The sequence below is a fragment of the Euprymna scolopes genome, chromosome 7 (genome assembly GCF_053919585.1).
Source record: "Euprymna scolopes isolate OS-2025 chromosome 7, ASM5391958v1, whole genome shotgun sequence".
Lineage (NCBI taxonomy): Eukaryota > Metazoa > Mollusca > Cephalopoda > Sepiida > Sepiolidae > Euprymna > Euprymna scolopes.
In genome coordinates this window covers 134,354,780-134,372,104 of record NC_136488.1, presented here as the reverse complement: position 1 = coordinate 134,372,104, position 17,325 = coordinate 134,354,780, and the positions used below count along the sequence as shown (strand labels likewise).

General features: G+C 36.0%; 1 long non-coding RNA gene across 1 annotated transcript; it reads right to left on the bottom strand.

The window, feature by feature from the left end:
* Window positions 1–1,054: 1,054 nt before the first annotated feature.
* LOC145279969 (uncharacterized) lies at window positions 1,055–16,649 on the bottom strand. The gene is made up of 3 exons (XR_013868506.1): window positions 16,529–16,649; window positions 3,549–3,662; window positions 1,055–1,897 (listed from the first exon to the last, which is right to left on the bottom strand). It is a non-coding gene; the product is annotated as an uncharacterized LOC145279969 (long non-coding RNA).
* Window positions 16,650–17,325: the final 676 nt, after the last annotated feature.

Sequence of the window (17,325 nt, the reverse complement as noted above, 5' to 3'; positions counted from 1 at the left end):
TCAATTTATTATAGTTGAAGTTTTTAGAAATCAATGCAGTATGTGGTCAGGTTAGATCAACATAGTATATCTGTGTAAAATATAAGCGATATCTTATATTTTAAAAGAATCACATATATTCTAAAAGTATCACATATTTCACAAGAATATAGTTTCTGTTATATTTCAGTTCTTTATAGTTTAAGTTTTTAGAAATCAAAGGGCTCCTCCCTGTGGCTAACATTTGATTTCTATATGAGATGCACAGATATTCGAGTGTTCCATTACAGTTCTCCTTTACCTCTCAAACGTTATTAATTTTTCTCTTGTGTATTGATGAGTAAACTAAATTATGGTATATATTTCTTTTAGTCGCTTGGTCTTATTGGACAGGAATTCATCTAATTTAGTGGTGTATAAAGCTTAGTGTTGTTATTATAGCAAATATCACAAAGAAGAGTTGAACCAATTCTTGTACAAGCCAGTACAGGGTAGCCATACCAAGAGGAGATCGAATACTATGCTATTTTTAATATTTAATCAGGATTTATTTATTTATTTTACCTCATGCAAAAGTTATCTTCATTAACTCCTGAACAAAGACAGGATCTAGTAGGTATTACAGATCTCTCTAGTAGCCATTCAGGTCTAGTTAAGGCATCATTGATGTTTTTCTGGTATGTTTTCGCATATGTTTCATCATATTTGATTTCTGAGTAAAAGAAGAAGCACATACTTTGCAACTATATGGTTTTTCTCCAGTATGCGTTCGCATATGCAACACCATATTTTGTTTTGTAGCAAAAGAAGAACCACATACTTCACAAGAATATGGTTTTTCTCCAGTATGTGTTCGCATATGTAGCAACATATACTCTCTCCATGCAAACGAAAACCCACATACTTTGCAAGAATATGGTTTCTCTCCAGTATGTGTTCGCATATGTTGCAACATAACTTCTTTTCTGGAAAAAGAAGAGCCACACACTTCACAAGAATATGGTTTCTCTCCAGTATGAGTTCGTATATGTCGCAACATACTTTCTTTTCTTGCAAAAGTAAAGCCACACACTTCACAAGAATATGGTTTCTCTCCAGTATGTATTCGTACATGTTTTAACATAACTGATTTCTGTGCAAAAGAAGAACCACATACTTCACAAGAATATGGTTTCTCTCCAGTATGTGTTCGCACATGCTTCAGCATTGTGAATTTCTGTGCAAAAGAATAACCACATATTTTACAAGAATATGGTTTCTCTCCAGTATGTATTCGCATATGTTTTAACATAACTGATTTCTGTGCAAAAGAATAACCACATACTTCACAAGAATATGGTTTTTCTCTAGAATGTATTCGCATATGTTTCAACATATATTTTTTCATTGCAAAAGACGATGCACATATTTCACAAGAATATGGTTTCTCTCCAGTATGTGTTCGCATATGAATAGCAAAATTGTGTTTTTTTGTAAAAAACGAGCCACATACTTTACAAAAACTTGAATCCCTTCCAGTATCAAATTTATAGCTCATTTTTGAAAGCACACAACTATGGATGTTTTATTAGAATTTGATGTTTGCTATTTTTAAGATTGTATTTTTTGTGAAAGACAAAATGCCATATGAATCATTCACAATTTATGTAGATTATATGCATGGATTTGTGACAACCGTTTGAGCTAGTAATCTCCTAAATATAATTAATAAGAGATAAATACATGAGCAAATGTATTGTCCAATATATATGATTTGACAAAAAACTTTATATAATTAACATGGAATAATTTAACTGATTTTGCATGAAAAATGTTAAAGTTAAAAAAGCACTTTCGTAAAGCACTTCAATATTTCAAGTCACCAAGAGAATGTTGATTTATTCGAATCCAATGATACTTGTTTTTCTCTTTCATGATTCTGCAAAATTAAAATCAATATAAAATTAAATTTTAAAAGATACATTTCAAGCAAGGATATTAATTCTATAAATATTCTGAAAAATCAAAATAAATAAAAATATGTTTAAAATGCGTCGTCAAATATAAAAAATACAAAAAAAAAGATACAAATATTTTAAATTTAATTTCTTGTAGGAAAATGATAAAATTGGAGTTTTCTTTACGAATATTACAAACTATCTTAGTGACATAAAGATAAATAATCCATACAGAAACGAATATTTATTCTATTCAGACCTTTCTAAGAGAAAAGAAAGATTTCAGTTTTCTTTGCAACATAACAATATAGTATTAATGTAGTTGATTAGGTTTGAATTCTTTAAAAATACCTCCAGCTTTTAGCTGAATGAAACAAGTTGATGGTAAAATTTATTGTTACTAAGACAAAGCTCTTTACTTTTAACAGTTCAAAGAAATCTTTTAAACAATGATTGCTAATAACACCTTACATAAGAGACAATTATTCAACCCCCTCGATCTATCGTCCACAGTAAACATGAATCGGAACAAATAGAATATACAGTCAAGTCTGTTTCAAAGAAAGGTGAGCTCTGCAATACTAGAAAATTTCTCACATCTGCCAGCCACCATTCGCACACACATAAACTATTGCTGCATCATCTTGGCTGATGCATAAACGACTTTTCTCTCTCTCTCTCTGCATTTTCGACTTTGTCCTAAAAACGTATGCAATCTAATAGATTTCACTGTTTATAAAGCTCCAAAACTTCTCTCATTAATGAAATATTGCACTCTCATACGTGTTTTACAAGTATTTCAATAGAATATGACCTGGCAAAATTGCTTCACTAGTGCTCTCACTAAATAAAGACATAACACTGACCAACCAGACAATCAGCAAATTCTTACCCCTTCACTACAGATGGCTCCATATGAGAAGGGTGTTTACTCTAACAGATTCTTTTCTTAAACTTCAAGCTTTTGGAATTCCCCGACTGTTAACTGTTTGACTATACCCACTTACAGAAATGAAAATGAATGTAAATATTTCACTACTCAATACCTTATCTAGATGATTTGCTTGTAATTCCCAGTAGTCACCTACATCTATAGCATGCTTTCCTGTTTGTTGTCAAATGAAAACATTATACAAAAATAATATAAAAATTTAATGCATTTTTAATACATTAATAATTTTGAGACCTGGCACTCGCTAAGTATTAAAGACTAAAATTCAAACAATCATTTTTAACACAATGAAATTAGCATTTAAAAGACATTCACTAAAATCATTATCAAATGTGGAATACAATCTGCAATTCAAAACGATTTTGTATTACCTCAATATGTCAATTACAATGTGAATATATTATTTCATTTTGTTACTGATGCACAAAACCATGTATCTGTAGAAATTTAGCTTTGCATTTCACTTTCAAGAGGGAAAAGCGATTACATTGAATGTGCAAGTAGATTTTTTTTTATTTTACAAAATACCACAAACTATGTAAATTTCTAAGGAGAGCTTTCATAAATTTTGTTATGTTCAAATAATATACTTTAAATTAACCTGAAAAAAATCTCATGCAATTACAATTATCATTAACAAATAACAAACACTAAATATGTTTGCAAATTTGGATAATTACCTGTTATTCAAAAGTTCTTTGACACAAAACCTGTCTGTTTTCTTTAAAGGTCAGGAATCTATTGATGAGGCTTTTTACCATAGATATATGTAGTTCAGCTGTCCTAGAAGAATTCTGTAAAATAATAAATCAGATGAGTAATGCTTTAAAATCCCGGATGAGTTTCAAATTTTCATTGTTAAAATTGTATTTATTTAATTCTTATTTTCATTATATGTTTTTTAACATGTCGTTTTATGTGAATATAAGTGAAAATCTAAGGTAAAATAACATAATTCAAGATCTAATATTTTTCGTGACTTAGTTCAATAAATACAATTAAAAAGATAACAAACATGATATTTAATAAAGTATTTTTACAAAAACTTCATAAATTCTTTTGTTTTCAATCAGAAAAAAAAGTCAACCAAGAAAATCTGTAAAAATATAACAACATTCGGGCGTTTATCAGCTCATAAGTCGGTAAACATTTATTACAGTGCCAAATTAGCACTGACAGATACACGGATTAAACTTTAATTTTACACAGAGCAGGCTCGAGAATTCACTTAAAAATTCTCAAGAGTGTATCCATTAATTTGCACCAACCATCTCTGTGTAAGCAAAGAAAGTATACCCATAATTTAGAACTTATGGGTATTCGCTGAGATTGTTTCTTATTTTTTTCTCTTCTTCTCCATACAGTTTCTTTTTTTTACCCTCGCTATTAATTTATGGTCTTTTGACCACGTTTTTAAACAATGTTTTCTCTCTCGTTACCAACGTTAATCTTGAAAACGGTTAGCTGAAAGACGTCTCGATAGGGTTTTCTTTTCTGCCCCACCCCTTATTTATCTAATTTATGCTTAGGAGAAATATACTTTAGAAGTGTATTTTGGTCTTCTTTTCAAAAGTTCCTTTTTAATGGTTTATGTTTAAACTATAGAAAAATAAACAGAAATTAATTATGGCACTACGCTCGGTGTTCTTCAAAAGTGTTAAAAAATTATGTACCCATAAAAATCTTTTTTATATAATTAAATGTAAATAATGCTGAAGACATTAGACAAGCCTTTATAGAATCATCTTTACATTATAATCAATCGTATACATTTGCTAGTAAATGTAAGGGTAATATTACATCTAAATAAACAAATAATTTTAAACAAATTCTACACTAAAATGTAGTATATAATTTAGACATTTACCATCCGACCCAAAAAATATTCATTGTTATTGCTGGTCTACACCTATGGAGGCTGATGGCTATCCTAATAAACTTTGCTCATAACAGAGTTATTCCTCACGAGACAGCAGTTTCCATGTAGAACATGTTTTCTTAGTTTTTGGTTTCATTCAAGTAGTCACTCTACTCATTTCATCTGTCAATGGGAGAGTTCTGTGACCGTGCAAGTAGACTGTCATCTTCTGTTGGTTTGCTAATTTTGAAATTCTAACATTGGCATATCTTCAAATATGAGGTAAGGTACTTTGTCAACCAATTTGTATAGCGTTAGTTGTAAGATTGATCTAATTTCCCAATGATAACACGCATTATTTAGTATTGGGTCGAATAATTTGGTATGGCATGATCTAGGAAAAACGTGACCTCATTGACAGGATAAAGTTTTATCCAGTGTGACACCCAGATAGACAAGACAGTTGACATTTTGTAGTTGACTGTCATTCAGATGATACTAAGTGTCTGGCTGCATCATAGTTATTGAGGTGAAATATGTAGATTTGTGTATTTCCTGGATTTGTATTCAGTGCATTGTTTTTATAGTAATGTGTCATAGGATTCAAAGTGTCTGAAAGACGTTAAATATTGTTGAAATCTGCTTCAACTACAAAACTAAGTCTGCTGATTTTATCAAATTCACGTTGGTTACTATACTGCAGGTTCCACTGCAATGAAAGTAGCTCAAATGGTGAGTAAGGCTTCCTAAAGGTACAGAATATAATGTTTGAATCAATATACTTGAAACTGCGGAAAAATGAGATTAGCAATTGAAGCATAGTGTTATCAAGTTCCGGAGTAAATATCGCAAAAAGCAGCAAAACACTCCAGTAAAATCTCGAGCTCAATAATTAGTAGCAGTGCAACAGTGTTAACGTTGTTGTGTGCAGAGTTTCAGGGTTTTGCCCAACCCCCTTTTGAAATTTTTAGTTTTATGAGCAAGGTTTTTCCTAATAGCGAGCTATTCTGTTATCTTTATGCAGCTCTCATTGAGAGGATAAAGTTTTTGTGTAGATTGATCACTGTACTGCAGGTTCCACTGCAATTGAAGTAATTCAGATAGTGAGTCAGGCTTACTAAAAGTAAAACTATAAGGTTTGAATCAGTAAACTTGAAACAATTGCAGAAAAATGGGAGCAATTGAAGCAAAATGTTGTAAAGAGTAGTCACAGTAGGCACAACCTTGTGCAACTCCGTTTTTCCTAGTTTCGATCGACCCCACTTTCCATCATGTTCAATAAAAATCTCCTATTGGTGAGCAATTATTGAATAATCCTGACAATTCCAGTGTTTTTCATCATCCGGATTACTTTAACAGAAGGACCTTGTACTTAAGCATACCACTTGTAGGTTTTAGGCCAACAACCGCTGATAAAATTATAACTGCTCTTCTAAGCACAAAAATTGCATTTTAGACATGTTTACATTATTTCAAAACACTCAACGGTCACTCATTTGTTCTGCTACTTTAGCTTTATGCTGCTGAAGTTCTACATAAATCAGGTTCAATTTCAATTTAGTAGTTTTTATGATGTCCAAGAGCCTTAAATAATAAATGATCTATTGAATTAGTTTTTTTTCTTTTTAAATATGAAAGAATAGAAAGAAAAGTCTAAGGTTGTGCTTGTCCTAGAAACAAGGCCATAAACGATACCATAATTCCAAACAATCTATTCATTTTTATTTATTTGCCTCAACAAATTGGACAACTTAGATACAAGGTTGATATTTAATGGGATATCTACCTAACTTCAAAATCAATTACTATTGTGCTGACAGAAAAGAACTCTCTAACTTTTAACTTCCGTTTCTACTCTCTGGAAGTGAGTTACTTCCCTTGAGTTTTTCCTTCTTTTCTCTTCCTTTCCTTAAAGTAACAGGTCTCGTTCCCCATGTCTGTTCTTAGTAAAATAAAGCTTATTTAAAGTTCACTCCGTATCAAAGTTTTTTCATTACAATTTATTTTACTAAGAACAACTAAAACACAAACAATGGAGAAGTTCCTGAAACCTGAATGGCTGGATTTGGATCCCACAAAAATGGATGCAGCCGACACGTGGATACACTGGAAGCGGTCGTTCACGATATTCCTAGAAGCCGTTAACAGTTCACCCCTTACGGACGAGTCGAAATTAAACCTGTTAATCAACTTGGTGTCTTCGACAATATATAAATATATCTCGGACATCAACGACTATCGGACAGCCATGAACGCCCTCGAGAAGGTTTTTGTTCAACCCAAAAACGTCATCTTCTGTCGGCATTTATTGGCTACTCGTCAACAACGAACAAATGAAAGTGTGGACCAGTATCTACAGTCATTGAAAGAACTTCCCAAGGACTGTGAATTCCAGGCCGTGACGGCGATACAGGCGAGGGACGAATACATAAGGGACGCGTTCATAAACGGGATGTCATCATCCCACATAAGACAAAGACTTCTGGAAAACAAGAGACTCGACTTACACACGGCGTATGACCAAGCACTCACGTTGGAGTCCGCTCAAAAACAGCTATCTATTTATGCCCAGTCAGACTCTTTGACTGCGTCCATATCTGCTGCTAAAAACGAAGAGGACAAGAACAACCAGAGTGAGCATGAGGAGCAACCAACAGCAGCGGCCCTCCCGGGGCAGAAATGCTTCTTCTGTGGAAAACCAAAGCATAACAGGGCGAGTTGTGCTGCCAGAAACTCGATATGCAAAAACTGCAAGAAGAAGGGGCATTTTGCACATGTCTGTAGATCTCCAACGGCAGCTGCTACGAATTACGGTGAGTCTTTTCTTGCTTCTTCGGTTCCTTGTTTTAATTCCTCAAAAAGCCTATCTCGTTCGTCCTTGTAGGGAAAAATCAGAGGTGAACTTATTAGTATACTCGTTGATACCGGGAGCTCCGAAAATTTCATTCACCCTGATAAAGTAAAGAAGCTCGGGTTAGCAGTCTTGCCAAGTTCGGAGAGAATCTTAATGGCTAGTAGTTCTCATACATCTACTACTCTTGGACATTGTGTTGTATCTCCTAGTCTGAAAGGAAGGGTGTACAATGATATCAAACTGTCGATTATGGCAGATTCATGCAGTGACATTATTCTCAGGCATAAATTTTTAAACCGACATTCGTCAGTAGAAATACATTTCGGAGGACCCCTCCCCCTCTCTCTGTTTGTGGGCTAACCGCCATTAAAAATGTTCCTTACCCCTCTCTCTTTACAAACTTAACCGCTGACTGTCGCCCAATAACCGTTAAATCCCGGAGACATACCCTACCTGATGCCGAATTTATTAAATCAGAGATAACTCGTATGCTAAAGGAAGGTATTATAGAACCCTCTCAATCTCCGTGGTGAGCTCAAACTCTTGTAGTGTCTCCTGAGAATCATAAGAAGAGGGTTGTTGTGGGTTACTCCCAAACGATAAATCGTTTCACTCTCCTAGACGCTTATCCTCTTCCTCGAATGGAGGATATGGTAAATGAGATTGCCACTTACCAAGTGTTTAGCACTCTTGATTTAACCAGTGCCTATCATCAAGTTGCCATCAAACCGGAAGAACGAAAGTATACCGCCTTCGAAGCTTCTGGATCCCTCTACCAGTTTCATCAGATTCCGTTCGGAGTAACCAATGGAGTAGCCAGTTTCCAATGAGTCATCGATGATATCATCAAACGAGAGGACCTCCGAGGAACCTTCGCCTACATCAACAATGTTACAGTTTGTGGAGAAAATCAGGCTGAGCATGATACCAATTTACAAAGCTTTATGAAGGCAATGGCGAAGTATGGACTAACCCTGAATGAAAACAAGTGTCACTACTCCCTTGCTTCTGTAGACCTGCTTGGGTACACTATAAGCAAAGGTTCAGTAAAACCAGACTCTGACAGGCTCACAGGTTTGATGGACTTGCCTATTCCTCCAGATCTTCCTTCTCTTTGTCGAGCGATGGGAATGTTTTCTCACTATTCAAAATGGATATCCAACTTCTCTGAGAAATTGCACCCCCTTACCAAAGTTACCAAGTTTCCTCTCACTAAGGAACAAACCAACGCCTTTAGAGAACTGAAGAAAGAAATTACAAAATCATCCCTAGTAGCCATAGACTCTTCTCTTCCCCTTGAGGTCGAAACCGATGCTTCAGAGCATGCTATCACTGCCTCCCTAACCCAGAAGTCTTGACCAGTGGCCTTGTTTTCAAGAACTTTAACCTCCGCTGAGCAGAAGCATTCTGCGGTTGAAAAGGAGGCATATGCAATTGTAGAAGCGATCCGAAAATGGCGACATTTACTGCTGGGGAAGCATTTCAAATTGATCACTGACCAAAAATCGGTCTCTTTTATGTTTAACCCCAAGGGAAAGAGTAAAATAAAAAAATGAGAAGATTACGAGATGGAAGCTGGAGTTTGCCTGTTTTAGCTACAATATCACTTATCGTCCAGGGAAACAGAATGCTGCTGCAGACGCTTTGTCTCGAATTTGTTCTTCTACCACCTCTGCTGACAAATTACACTCTTTGCACACAGATTTATGCCATCCGGGGGTAACCAGGATGGTACACTTTGTCAGAACCAAAAATCTCCCATACTCTGTGGAAGATGTGAGAGCAGTTACAAAAGCCTGTCGAGTCTGTTCCGAAATAAAACCCAGGTTTCTCAAGACGTCTCCTCAGACTCTTGTAAAGGCGAGTCAGCCTTTTGAGAGACTAAGTGTGGATTTCAAAGGACCGTTACCTTCAAACTCCCACAACAGATACATACTGACTGTCATTGATGAATACTCGCGCTTTCCTTTTGCTTTCCCCTGTGCCGATGTTTCAGCTACTACTGTTCGGAAACACGTAACTAACTTATTCTCCATATTTGGAAACCCTTCTTTTATACATTCTGATTGCAGAACTGCTTTCATGTCAGAGGAACTAAAGGAATTCTCGCTTTCTTGAGGCATTGCTACTAGCCGAACAACTGCTTTCAACCCTCAAGGTAATGGACAAGTGGAAAGATATAACAGTATCATCTGGCTGATGGTAAGTCTGGCTCTGCGGTCGAGAAACCTTCACGTTACAAATTGGGCAAAGAGTACTAGATGTAGCCCCCCACAGCATTCGCTCACTGCATTCCACCTCCACTAATTGTACTCCCCATGAACGCCTCTTCAATTTCCAAAGGAAATCGGCCACTGGAGATTCTATGCCCACCCGGCTTACAAACGCTAAGTCTGTCTTTTTAAAGCGGCATGTGTGTGGAAGCAAATATGAGCCCCTGGTCGAGACCGTAGATCTACTTGAAGTCAATCCGAACTATGCTCATGTTCGTTTTGATAATGGACGAGAGACGACAGTATCCTTATGCCACTTATCGCCATTGGGTGATAGGCTGAGCAGCTTGGAGGCAGAATCAGTTCCGGAGATGGAGAACCAACGGCTGCAGAATGCACCTCTCGAATATAACCTTTCAGATCCTCAGCCTAGCGGGATCGAAAATTCCATCCTAGAGGATTCGGTTCCTACTCCCCCCTCTCCGATGATCGACAAAAAAGATTAGAGTCCGCCGCAGCCCTCCATATTTAGCTGAAAACTATCAGCTTTAAACTTCTGTTTCTTTTCTCCTTTTTTTCAGCCTAAACAGACACACCCCTTTGCTTAGATTCCTTGAAGCCTTGTGCCCCCTGAAAGTCATGCGGCCCCGAATTTCACTGAGCGGCCGAGAATGTGCTAAGAAAAGAACTCTCTAACTTTTAACTTCCGTTTCTACTCTCTGGAAGTGAGTTACTTCCCTTGAGTTTTTCCTTCTTTTCTCTTCCTTTCCTTGAAGTAACAGGTCTCGTTCCCCGGGTCTGTTCTTAGTAAAATAAAGCTTATTTAAAGTTCACTCCATATCGAAGTTTTTTCATTACAAGTATATAATCATTTCTCCAACTCTGAGGATAGAACAGATATTATACTTTTATCATAGTTCGAAGGACTCGAATTATGACTTTAGACTTAGCACAGATTACATATTGAAAAACAAAACTATAAATTTTACAAGGGTTTTTAATCGACCATCAAAATGTAACAAAAATATCAAATAATATGCAATACACGATGCCATAGTTGATGGAGAACAATAACATGAAAAGAGTGGAAATTTTAGATGGTCAAGGAAGAATAGAGTTTTTGTCGGCTTAAAAATTACTTTTTTCAGGAAAAATTTTCCTACTCTCATTTTCAATACGAAAAATGTAGAATAAAATTAGTTATTCAGGAAAAATAAATTATACACTATCTTTGGAAAAATTGTTGAACATCTGACTGTTGATGATGAAGATAAAAACATGCTTTATTTTCTACATGATATTACCTTAAGAGCAAGATGTTGTTTAAAATATAGAACCATGATAAAGATCTTAGTCCGACATTCATTTATAATTCCAGTATAGAAATAAAGACTCTCAACATTTCTTTTCAATTTGAGGTCACCACTTATCAAGGACTAAAAGCAACTTAAAGATTATGGCTAAATGTTGTATTCTTTAATCCTTTTATTTTGTGAAAATTGGAAATTCAAAGGGAAAAGAAGGTGAAGAAAACAAAAGACTTGAAGATCTAAGAGACCTACACAAAGTCAACATAAATAACAATAAAACAACTAGTATTAAAATGAAAATGACGAATCATCAAAAAGTAAAATAATTTTTAATTATAATATGTATATGCTTTAATTTAAAAAAAATAATGTCCTACCTTTGTACACACAAGATGAAAATTATGTTTTGAAAAAATAAAATTTCTACATAATATTTACCTAGGAACAGAATTGATTCATAATTAAAGCATAGAAATAAAGACTTTCATGTTTTCTTTTCTTTTTAACTTGAGGTCACTACTTATCAAGGCCCAAAAGCTAACTAAACATTATGCTTTAATGTCGTATTTTTTAAAATCCTTTTATTTTTATTTTGTGAAAATTGGACGGGGCAAAAAGTCTGGTTTCTCTATACATTTTGCTTCAGTTTAAAATATTGATTGAAGGCTTGAAATTGAAAGGGAAAAGAAGGTGAAGAAATCAGAAGACTTGAAGATCCAAGAGACCTTTCTTGGCCTTCGGGCCAAGATCAAAGTGTAGTATTTCAGAGACATTGAGATCGTGTCGGAGGCACTTGCACAGTACAAAAGAATCATGGGGGCCAAGATAAACCACAGCAAGTCGGTAGGACTGCGGTTGGGCGCCTGGAGTGGTAATACAAACCTCCCGGCGACCTTCAGCAGGACGGCTGGCCCGGTTCGGACCAGGTCTCTAGCTTGATAAGAATTGGTCGGAGGTACGGTCAAAGGTGGCAGCTGCGGTCAATGCGTGGCTTCCTAGGAAATTTTCCTTAAAAGGTAGAGCTGAGGCGTGCACCACATGTCTTCCCTCTTATCCTTTACCGACTGGCCGTACTTCCTCTGCCTGCACAACACCTAACAGCTTTTGTGGAACTCTTGTCCTTGCTCCTTTGGGACAGAGGAAGACACTGGGTAAGCAGACAGGTCTGTATTCAACGTCCATGTGAGGGAGGTTTGGGAATGCCGGACTTGAGGTGTCATCAAGACGCCGGCCTTTCTTAGCCACTACCTTCAAGACGATTAATCATGGCATCCCACGATCACTGCCGCCTTTCCCGACCTCATTCTTGACTCCACTATTGAGAGTCGTTGCAGGCCGCGGGGAGATTCAGCCTTCCTAAAAGAGAGCCGAGCTGCGCTAAAATGACTACCAGGATCCAGCGACCTTGTGACTGCCACCTGTAAGGAACTCCACAGGGATCTAGTGAGGGGGGCCGCCGACGATTCACTATGTGCGCGTTTGGGTTGGCAGCAGAGTGAGATCCGCTCTGCATGGAGCTGGGCGCCAGGTTCGAATCATCTGAACAATTCAGAGTTCTCTCTGACCAGGCGATTGGCCCAAAATGCGCTTCCCCTCAACAATGTACAATGCAGTTCTGGTTTTTTGGAGTCGCCTGCCTGTCCCCGTTGCGGGACGACGGCAGCAGAAACAACTGATCACGCATTTTTCGATTGCCGCGAACTCCACCAGTACTGGTCGTATGTTGGCGAGGTGACGGCTCGCATCGACCCCAAGCATCCTCACCAGATTACTGTATCAAATGTAGTGGACAACGTGAGGCCGCCGTGGGACTGTGAGAGACAAATGGTCTACATCGCAATCCTGGCCGTGGCGAGAATGGTGATTTGGACGTCGAGACTGCAAGATGGCCGGGGGGTGGGGTGGGGGGTGCTGCCTTTTTCTGATCAGGATCTGATCGCTTTCTTTAAACACCAACTACGGGCAAAGATCAGATGCAACAGAAGAAGGCTGTATCGCACGGCTTTTGAAAGAAGATGGATGCAGTTAGCAAGTCTGTGTGTACGAAGAGAGGCCAAATTTGGATACGTGTTTCCCACTTAGGTGTGGAGCGTCAGTTCTAGGGTTTCTGTCGGACCCCCGCCCCTTTCCAATTCTACTTCCTTCAGCCTCTCAACCAGCCGAATAAATCTTGTTTCCCTTATTAGAAAGCCTCCAAGATCCCCAGCCTCCAAAAACAACAATTTTTTCTTTTGCCCGCCCTTCCTCTCGAAATTCAACCCAGCTTGGAAGAAATTAAATCAAACACTAACACCCTCGTCCCGCCCTCACCGCCAATTTTTTCTTTTCTCCCCTATTTAGGACACAACCCCTCTCCCCTCCATTTAGAGGCTGCTCGCGAAACCCTTGGTTTGTTATCTTTTTGTTTTTTTTTTCCCCAAGTCCCTCGACACAAATGAAATTTTATTAAGATTGTTATCTTTTTTGTATTTTTTGATATAAATACAAAAAGTTTTAAAATTTGGCTTAAGTAGCCTCCCCCCCCTGCCACCATACACTCATAAATACAAATTTAAACGGGTAACCATGATAAAAGAGGCTGGCCGAGAGAAAAATCATTTAAAATTTACAACAGAGACGAGATGGATCAACCAACTTCACCATCCCCCCTTCTTTTTGAGTTGGCCTTGTGCCTAAGTTTTTTGTTCATTTTCCCAATTGTATTTTTTTTTCCTGTGAATAAAAAATTTAATATCTCAAAGTGTAGTATCTGTTCCGGCAGATACTGCAAGAAAAGACCATATGTGGGGGAAACCCCACATATAAGACCTTGGTCAATGTAGGGGAAACCCTTCATACCAATTATCACTATCCAGCTCCCCTACTCCCCGGGGAGTTGGTCCCCATTTCCTCTTCACTCCTCACTTTAAAAATTGGACTTGTGCCTAATTTGCTCAGTGGGGGAGCAAATAAATACCTCAAAGTGTAGTATCTGTTCTGACAGATACTGCAAGCAAAGACCCTATGTGGGGGCGACCCCACAGATAAGACCTTGGTCAATGGAGGGGCAACCCTTCATACCAATTGTCACTATCCAGCTCCCCTACTCCCCGGGGAGTTGATCCCCATTTCCCCTTCACTCCTCACATTAAAAATCGGCCTTGTGCCTAATTTGCTCGGTGGGGGAGCAAATAAATACCACCTTTCTTGGCCTTTGGGCCGGGATCAAAGTGTAGTATCTGTTCTGGAGATGCTGCACTTGAGGTAATTTGTCCTGGTCAATGGAGGGGAAACCCTCTACACTGGGACAATTATTATTTTTGGTCCCAACCAGAGTGCCTCTTTTGCCTTTTTTTTGGGGGGGGGGGAGCTGGTTTAACCCCACATTAAAAACGACATAGTGTCAAATTTTGCTTTGGTGGGAAAGCAAATACATCCTAACTAGAACAAAGATGAGAAGAAAAATGATGAATCATCAAAAAGTAAAATTAATTTTTTTAATCAAAATATTAATGTTTTAACTTAATAAAAAAAAATAACGTCCTTTCTTTGTAAATACGAACTGCAAATTACATTTCGAAAAAATAAAATTAGTTATAAATAAAAAGACCAAGAGTTACTGCTCCTTTTAAGATACCCTCTCTATTTCAGTGAATCGTTACGGAAACTTTAAATAGTTCATCGAATTTGTCTACGGAAATCTAACAATAATTATATTCCCAACAAAAAGACACTTGTGAAGGATACGGACGATGCTATGTTTAAGTATGATGTTCAAATTACGTTCAATATTTTTAATAAAATACCAAGGACTTATGTATGACATAAAAAAGAAACTGGAATCTTAAGAATGCATCAATCGTACCATTTATCATAGGAACAACCAGGCTAATGAAAAAGAAATTAAAAAACTATCTGTCAAATATACCCGGGAAACTAAGCAAGAGAAATACAAACAATTGCACTTAATGGGGTAGTTAGAATTTTAAAAAGATCTCTCGGTTGGAGTAACTAAACCAATGGAAGAATGTTTGGCATCCGGTAGAATGCCACATCCCCAGCAAAAGTTTTTGTTTATTAAGTTCTTAAGTGAAATAACGTTATTATTAAAAACATATTCTTAACATGAAGAGGAAGGCGTTTAAAAAAAAACGCCATCCTCTCCATGTTAAGAATGTGTTTTTAATAATAACGTTATTATTTCAGGAGGCCCCTTATTTTACATAATTACTAGGAAAAATAATGTCCGCAGGTTTGAAGGCAAATGTAAATGGCCGAAAATGTGCAAAAATTAATCAATATTAACTATTCTCCAACTTTTTTTTACTAAATGCAAATAAAATAAAATATAAATTATGTTGCAGAATTAAAAGAAAAACAAACCCAGGTTTACTAATGCATCGTTTATGGAAAAATGTGTTGATATAGATAACGTAAATTTACTTGAATAATATATTTATTTTTTGTGATGTTTTAGGTAACAATGGAATGGGCGGAGGTAACTGAATGAGTCACTTACGTCTACAAACCATTGCGTTGCCGTTGCGTATGTAATTTATTATTATTTAGGGTTTGTATTACTGTACACAAAACAAATATATAACAAATAAATGTTATCAAAGGCAAGATAAGTTACTTTTCTACCTAACTGGATATATTTTTCGTATTTTTATTCAATGTAACATGTTTATTCAGCTCGAAAACCATACAGTGTTTACCGATGTATTGGAACATTCAAGATGGAGTCTGATTCTCTCTTTAACACGGTAAGTTTGGGAAAAGATGTTATAAATAAAAAACCGGATAAAATACTGTTAAAAACTCGCTCAATACATGTTACTGTGACATAGGTTGACATATATTCGGCGGGTTTTTAATAGTATTTTGTATAGTTTTTTTTATTTATAACACCTTTTTCCAAACTTACAGTGTTAAAGAGGGTGTGAGACGCCATCTTGAATTTTCGAATACATCGGTATGTTTTTCGAGCTGAATAAATATGTTACATTGAATAAAAACACGAAAAATGTATCCAGTTTGGTAGAAAAGTAACTTATCTTGCCTTTGATAACATTTATTTGTTATATATTTGTTTTTTGACAACTTTTTTGAATCTATGTGTACAGTAATACAAACCCATTATTTATTATTAGATTTAAACTTAAGGCACGTAAAAACTAAATAACTTATTTACAACGGTTTCTAATATCTAAATCATCCTCAGGGCACTCGTAAACAAAACAAAAAAAATATTTAAAAACAAAAAACGATTGTAAATGATTGTATAAAATAATGGTCTTCGTTTACATACAAACACGGGACGTTGACTCATTTCTATATATAAAAAAAAACAAAACAAAAGTGAATTATAATCGTTAAGACGAACCGCTGCAGAAAAAAAAAAAAAAATAGTACATAAGAGGAATTAAATTCAAGCAATACTTACCTTTTGTTTGACAAATTGTTGACATGAAAGATGATTATAAAATATATGTTAATTAAAACAAGACGACTAGTTTGACTAGCGGAAGTAAAATTTAAGATGGCGACCGGAAAAGCAAGTTCGCAGAAAATTAAAACCGAACTAATTTAAATGATCCATTATGAAACGCGAAACGGTCGATCGCTTTGTTGAATATCACGTAAAAAAAGTATTTTATTTATCGCAATATTTTAATCGTTTGATCGAGAGAAAACAAGATATAACTGAGTCGAGTCGATGCGACATGCGTTCTTGAGATAAGCCACTAAGAAAGTGTCCCGACATTGCCTCTGGATTGTCAGAAGTCGACATTAAAAAGGAGTGATTAATTAGACTCGCTATATTTCAAAGCTTATAACAACACGAATAATGTAATTTAACCCCCTTTTTTTCAATAAAAGGAGCAAAGACCAAATTTTAAAATAATAAAGGTTTAATCGAAAAATATACAATATTTTTTTAATCGGTTTTCTTTTAAAAAGATCTCACGAAATTCAACGGATTTTAACTTAATCAAAATATAATAAATATATATAAATTAAAAAATCACTTACCTATATAAAATACTAATTAATGGGCGCTTCCATTCTTCATTTATAAGAATTTGTCCATGTTTATATTTTATATTCCATGTACTTTTTGAATAAAAGAATTTTTAAGCATTCATTCGAAAAGACCGCGATTTTGTAAGCGATTATGCACTGTTAGCAAAGTGGTGTTTAATGTCTTTCTTCTAGTTATCAAATACGGATGCCTAAAAC